Below are 7,429 nucleotides of genomic sequence, written 5' to 3' on the forward strand. Positions count from 1 at the left end.
GAATGGTATCATTTGTAAGAAAAAAATGCAGAAGGATCCAAGCAAATTTCTTCTTTGGGCTGCTGAAATTAATCGGCTTTCTACAGTGTGGCGAAAACTTTCCAAAAAGGCCACTCGTGTGAATACTAGGGATGACGATGAGTACACTGCTCTTCATCAGGAAACCTACAGTTGACACTGAGACATTGTCCATGAGTTGGTGGCTCGAGGCAGATATTCATGCAATAACTGTGAATGGCTGGACACCCCTGCACAGTGCTTATACGTGGAATAATACCACTGTGGCTTCTTTCTTATTTCATCATGATGCAGATACCAATGTCTAAACGAAAGGCCTCTTGACCTCCTTGCATCTTGCTGCTGGGAATAGAAACAGCAAAGATACGTTTGATCTCCTTCTTTTGAACCATTATTTTAAACCAGGTCTGAAGAACAACTTGGAAGAAACTGCATTTGATACTGCCAAAAGATAAGTATGTATGACTACCTCTTTGAAGTTATGAAAGGCTGTACAAATTGTTCTCCTATGTCTTAATGATTTGGTTAAGTTACTTAAATTTAAAAAATGCCAGTCCATCCTTTGTCTCTGTACAAAATATTTTCACAATACAAAGCAACAGCAATATCTTACTTTAAAAATTCATGGATTCCATGGTATTCTTCCAAATGAATTGCCTGACTTTGATGTCAAAATATATTCAAGAGTTGTTTGTATACATCTATAATGATTTCTGTAGAGCTTGTGATTTTTAAAATCAGAAATAATTTTACCATATCTGTTGAAATGAGTAGTACAGAACCTGAAGATATTTCTGGTGCTTGTCTGAAGAAAGTATATTTTAACATATTCTGTATTCTGTTTGTAAAATGTCCAAATCTATTTCATTCTCTCCTAGATATAATACTTTGAATACTACATTGTTATATATTATATAAATTCATAAATAAATGTGTCCTTACAGATTGCATTCCATATAAAAACAGTTTAAGATTCTTTTTTCTCCTAGGTCCTTATAGTATTTTATTTCTTTGGGATAAAATTAAAATGTTATCTAATTTCAAAAATTTTGTAAAGGTTATGCTATGTAAAGACCTTTATAAGGTGAAGATTTAATACACTGATATCAAACTAACTTTTAATTATATGAATCACATATGTTGTTAAACTTGTATTTTTGTAATCAACTTTTTAATAACTGTTTGTCATTTCTACCAACTGAAGAATGAAAAATATGGAATAATTCGCATATTTTCATATCATCCTTGTCCAAGTGGCATGTTAATCTCTATATTGTTGTAATTTATGTATATGTGCTGCCGAAGCATGTAGTATCCTGTAAATTTAAGTAGTTAATGATGCAGTCTCTATACAGGCATATATCCTTGGTTGTCTATTTGTAACAAGGAAACCTTATTGTTACTAACAATGCTATTGATCTTATTTCTCTGAAATTCTGTGTATAGTGGAAAAAACATATTGTTCGGTAGATAGCTCAAACTTGCATTTTTTTGCCAATGACTATTTTAAGTCTTTTTCATTTTAAATTTGATCATACTTTGAAGCCTTTATAGCTAGGTTCAAAGAGATGGCTTTTCAAGTACTTATTTATCAACTGAGTTAGCTTTGTGGAGCTAATGGATTCAAAGTAAGCCTTGCTGAAGAGCTACTTCTAAACTTTTGCAGCTTAAAATTTCCCAAATGAGGTCTTACTGGCACAAATGTCTACTGACCCTTTACCCTTCTTCCATGTAGTAACAGACCAAACAGAATATCTTACCCTGACAGCAAAGATTATCTTACTGGAACAAAACTAATCTTAGTTACAAGGGATCATAGAGAAATAAACAGTTCTGACTAGAAAGTATTTTATCAAAATGTAGTTGTTTATTATACCTACCATTTCAAAAATAGCTAAAGCCAAGAAGGTGAAAAAAAATGTTTTTATGCATTATTGTCCTGACCTGTCTACCATCCAACCAGATAGGAACATACACTACTGAATTTCTATCACTAAATATTTCCATAGATCCAGGAGAAGTCCATATTTTTCTCCTTGATATTAGGCCTTACATTGGTAATGTTTTAGTCACAGTGTTTCCTCTTGCCTCTAGGCTGTAAATCTACAAATGGTAAAGCTTTAGGTCTAACTCTACCAAACTCTGAGGTAGAGATAATGGAATAATACTGTAAAACAGAGTTGCCTTTGATACCTTAACCACAACAGAACAATGAAAAACATTTCTTATATTACATATAGTTATATATTTTGTATTTATATGTGCTAATTTTATGTTTCACACAATGAAACTTACTAGAATTAATCGATAATTTGACAAATAAATTGATATTTATTATAATAAATAGATTGGAATATAAATAATTAGGTTTAGAATATATATTAGAATATAAGAAGTATCAGTGCAATGTCTTCGGTATAAACTTGTGATACCTTCCAAGTGTTCTTAGTCTACTGAATTCACATGGTAAAAAAAAATGTTGTTTTCCTCTAATCTGCAAGGGATTTTACTCTGCTGCTCTGTATATTGTTTTAACTCGCTGGACCAAGAATGGTTTTCTCCATATTTCTGATCATACCCAAATTTTGCTGATATGATGTCCAAAGGGTATTATTATTCTACAGGACCCACGCGTCCTAGGATCCCAGGTTCCAGTTATCTGCATCATCAGATAACAAGGGCAAGTCTTCTCACCTAGGCCCATGCAACATGCCAACAGAAAGTAATTGAAGACTCATCTTAACTTCTCATTTCCTATAATAATTTAGGGCCCCAATTACACAGGGTTTAGCAGTAAGCAATTGTGACATGCAAGGCAACTTAAAATGAAAGATGAGATCACAAAATCTGAGAGAAACTACTGTAATTCACACTTTCAATTTACAGATGACCAGCCCATATGAGTGAACAAGATCACAAATGTCACAAGAATATCTTTAATACCCCTCTCCTAATGATTAATGAAAGATTTCAGTCCAGTATAAGTAGGACAAAAAATAGTTCCTGGAAGGATAAAACCATAATTTGTCTACCAAGGCTCGGAAAACTTGAATTAGAAGTCAAATAGAATTCAGAAAAACATTAATTGAGAAGATCCTTAGTGCTTCAAAACACTGGTACTTCAGTAAAACTTGGTTATGTAGTATAAAAAGGTTGTCATTCTCAAATCAATGGTAACCTATATTTAATCTCCTGAAAATACATTCCTTTTAAAATAATTTTTTTAGGGGGTCCGGGCGTGGGGCTTGATCTCGTGGCCTAGGCGCTGTCCCTCAGCTCTTCAGCTTAAGGCTAGCACTCTACCACTTGAGCCACAGCACAACTTCCAGATGTTTTTTTCTTTTTGTTTTTTTTTCTTTTTGGTTTTTTCTTTTTGATTTTAAAAGATCACAAATATTTGCCTTATCATGTTGTTTGATATTTTCCTTAAGAAATATGACTTCAAGTCTTGAATATGGGTACTCATCAGAGATGTGACAAACATAAAATCTGTCTTCTATTTCTATCATATTCCTCCACAGTAATAAATTTTAGTTTTCTTCTTTTCCCAAAAGTTATAGGTAGTAGAAAATATTATCCCATGTAAAATAAAATAATCACAAACCATTGTACAAAGCCATTTATAAAAACTGCTAGTTAGCCAAACATTCTAAGCCATTTTTAAACTTTCTTGTTGACTAAAGATTAATCTTCCAAATGGATAAGAATAAAATCAGGTCTAGGTCCTTCACATCTCCAGTCTTTCAAATTGTTATTGCAGATGAATTAATTATGGAAATATAAGCTGATATCAGTTCAAGTATATGCAGGTTTGAAATGCCATGGAATGTATATAAACCTGTCAAAGTATGAACAGACAGTTTAACAGAATGACTATAAAGAAGTTGAAACCAGAGAAGAATATTAGTAAAAACATAGAATGAATGAAAAATTAAAAAGTGGCAAGTACAACTAGAACACTCAATGTACATATGTGATAAAGGAAGTGGTAAATCTGAAATAAATCTTGGAGAAGGGGTTGGTTGAGAATGATAGAAGGAGTGACTCTGATCCAGGAGCACTGGACAATTACATGGACATATTTAATTGTAACACACTACCACAACCTTTTGAAATTCAGTTGAAAACACAACAAAAACCAAACACACAAATGTCACAACCAAACAGCAATCTCTAGAGAGTATGAATATGACCTCTCAAAATTTTAAATAGTTAATCAAAGGCAGTATGGGAAAAGCAAACCAGCTGTTCAAAGAGGGCAGTTTGGGGTAGGGGAGAATTTTGAACAGATTTAAATAGATTGTCTAAGGTTATAAATCACCTACATTTGCAGCAAATATTTTCTAATGGGAGATCTCTTTGTCTGAACTGGATATTCCAGTCCTGAGATACACTTGATAGCTGGTGAATATAGAATGGAAGAAACAAGATCAAAAGTCATTACTCCATTGGAGAGAAAACAGTCCTCTATGTTTTCTCTCATCTCTCTTTACTACTCTTTTTCATACTTTTCAGTCAAGTGATTTTGAATTATGTCTTTCCTTCTTTGTTCTGGCAAAGTAATCAGTCAATGTAATTCACTAAAGATTATTTGCCATTTTTTCTATTATGCTGTTTACTTGTCCAAGCGAGTCCATTAAACTTCCCTCTTGCATTTGGTTGCCACGAAAACCCAACATCTATGATAATGAGGACAAACTCTCATGTAAAACATTGTCTCCAAAAAACCAATCCAAGAAGCTGTGATCACAAATATTTAGCTATACGTTTTTGTTCTTTTACCTTGAAAGTCTTCTTGTGTCTAAAGTGCCCACAAAAATAAGTACTCCACCGCTTTTTGGTTCAATTACTTCTAACCTTAAAGATATAGTTTGCTAACAAGATGCTTAGAGGAAACCGAAGAATACTCCACTTTTATCTTCTCACTTAAGACTCTCGTTAGATACCATATCAGGAACAGTGAAGTTATTCTTTGCAACATTACTTCAATAGATTATTTTTCTCTTGGTCTTGCATTTGCTTAACAAGATGTATCGAGGGGCTGGGAAGTTGATTCAGTGGTAGAGTACTTGCCTTGCATGCTCGAGGCCCTGGGTTCGATTCCTCAGCACCACATAAGAAAAAAAGCTGAAAGTGGCGCTGTGGCTCAAGTGGTAGAGTGCTAGCCTTGAGCTGAAGAGCTGAGGGGCAGCACCCAGGCCCAGAGTTCAGGCCCCCGACCAGACCCCCCAAAAAAACAAAAAACAAAGAAAGAAGATGTATGGAGAAGAATAGAGTTAAATCACCCATACCTTGGATGACAGTGTCTGTTACAAAGGACAATACTTCAATGTCCTATTTCAATGTCCTCCTCTTAGCTCTTACCTGATTTCCAATTAATCACAGCTGCTTGGCTTAAAGTCTAGAGAAGTGGAAGGATTATAAGGCCTCCCCCACTGCTACGTCTTCATGGTTTCTCTTTTAAAACTGTTTTATTTGGATGTGGAATTTATTTTTATGTCTTCATTCGATCTAGTGTGCATTGAAGTGAGCCAAATAGGCTCTGTAAAACCACTTTAGGTAGCAAAAATATTAAGACAATCTATTTAAAAAAGTTTTGGCCTCCCTCCACTGCCGAAGCCAATACGCTTAGCTAGGGCTTCTAAGAACACTGTTTTCTTACTTTTTCCATTTGCTCTTCTTTTCTGATCCCAAAACTTTTTGGCTCATGTAATAAGAGAAGTCTTCATTGTCTCATGTTAATAATGATATTATATTTTTGAGCCACTTAGAAATGTGAAATCATTGGTTTGAAGTATCCAATCAGATTTTTTTCTGTTTCAGTGCTTTATGTGCAAAGACATTGTAGAAAGTATTATAAACAGAAAAGTGTAAACCCAATACCTTCTTTCATTGTAGAGGGCACTTTCTCCCTAAATAGTTTGACCCCAATTATCTTTTTCAGAGGATTACTGTTTGGTAAGTAAAGGTCAAATCACAATTTTGATGTCTTTTTTTAAAGAAATTTGAATTTAAATTCCACTACAACCTTGTTTCACACAGTAAGAGTATATTTCTTGGGTAAGGACAATTCTCAAGGTTACCTACAGGATTTACAGCAAGGTTTGTGAGGTTTTTTTGTTTAGTGTGAAAAAGAGCCATCTTCACCCACATTGCTCCCTCTGAGCTAAGTCTCCATGGATTTCTTTGCATGAAAGCCTATTCTCCCAGGCAATTTAAAAAAATTTTTAATAGGCTAACTTGTTAAAAAGTTTGAACAATTAAAATTTACCTGTCATAACTTTAAAACTCTTTTGAAATTCCTTTAACAGAATCCTAATTCCACCTTTACCATCAAAAACAGTTAACATGTTGTTTTCATGATATCATGTCCATGCAACTATTATTTTCCAGGGCCTTTGTTATGCTATATATATGACCATATATGCTGATGCTAAGCAAAATGAAATCCAAGATATGGAAACAGAGATTTTTATTTGCGGTTGTTGTTTTTAATGTACTATGTGATTTCTATTTTCTTTTGGCATTTTTCCCTATGGTTTATTCCCTGCTGTATTTGATTTTGATACCCTGTGTATTGGTATACATTTACCTTAATTAGGGAAGGGAATAGGAATAACAAAGTGGCGAGAAACAAGACAAAGGGCAAACCAATGCAATAGAAATGCTCACAAGACAATATAATGGAAATGTACATTACAACTTGTGAGGGGTATTGTGGTGAAGGAAAACTGTGAGAAAAATGAGAAAGGGGATAACAAGTTTGAAAAATTATGTATTCACTACCTTACAATTTCTGTAACTCCACTATACATAACTTTGACAAGAAAATTAAATTAAATAAATAAGCTACATGAAATAAAATTTCACTGTATTGGTATAGTAGATATTATTATTTTAGTAACTTTTAAAAATCAATACTCTTTGGCATTAAATATGAATTAATTACCCCTTTTGAATCAGAGGGCCATCAACTTGAATGTTATCTAACTAGACAATATTTTCACAATATACTTGCCAATATTTTGAAAAAAGAATAAATTTAAACTTTCTCATACTAAAACAGAAAACAGTTTCAATCTATGGAAACCCATAACTTTTAAAAGTAAGTAAGTTGTTAAGAGGACAGAATATATGTGTTCTTCAAAATTCCTATGACTAATAACTATTCATTTTCAAATTCTGAACATTCCTACCTGAGAGCTTCAAAACAGTACCTGTTTGCATGTTATGTAATTCTGCAATAGATTCATATTCCAATGGGTTGCTACAGATTGAGAAGTAAACAGAAAAATAGCCACATTCTAGTAAAAGATAAAACTATGAGGCATCTGTAATAATCAATTCTTCAAGAGTAAGCAATTGTTTATCAGAGTAAGCTATTATTTCTATGACCATTAATCCGAAGATT

The 7,429-nt window shown here is 33.3% G+C and overlaps 1 pseudogene; it reads right to left on the bottom strand.

Annotated features, from left to right (window-relative positions):
* Positions 1–1,226: 1,226 nt before the first annotated feature.
* Positions 1,227–1,326, bottom strand: LOC122095833 (annotated as a pseudogene).
* Between the last annotated feature and the right edge of the window lie 6,103 nt (positions 1,327–7,429).

The sequence above is a fragment of the Dipodomys spectabilis genome, unplaced genomic scaffold (genome assembly GCF_019054845.1).
Source record: "Dipodomys spectabilis isolate Male_0828 unplaced genomic scaffold, ASM1905484v1 ptg000362l, whole genome shotgun sequence".
NCBI classification, from domain to species: Eukaryota; Metazoa; Chordata; class Mammalia; order Rodentia; family Heteromyidae; genus Dipodomys; species Dipodomys spectabilis.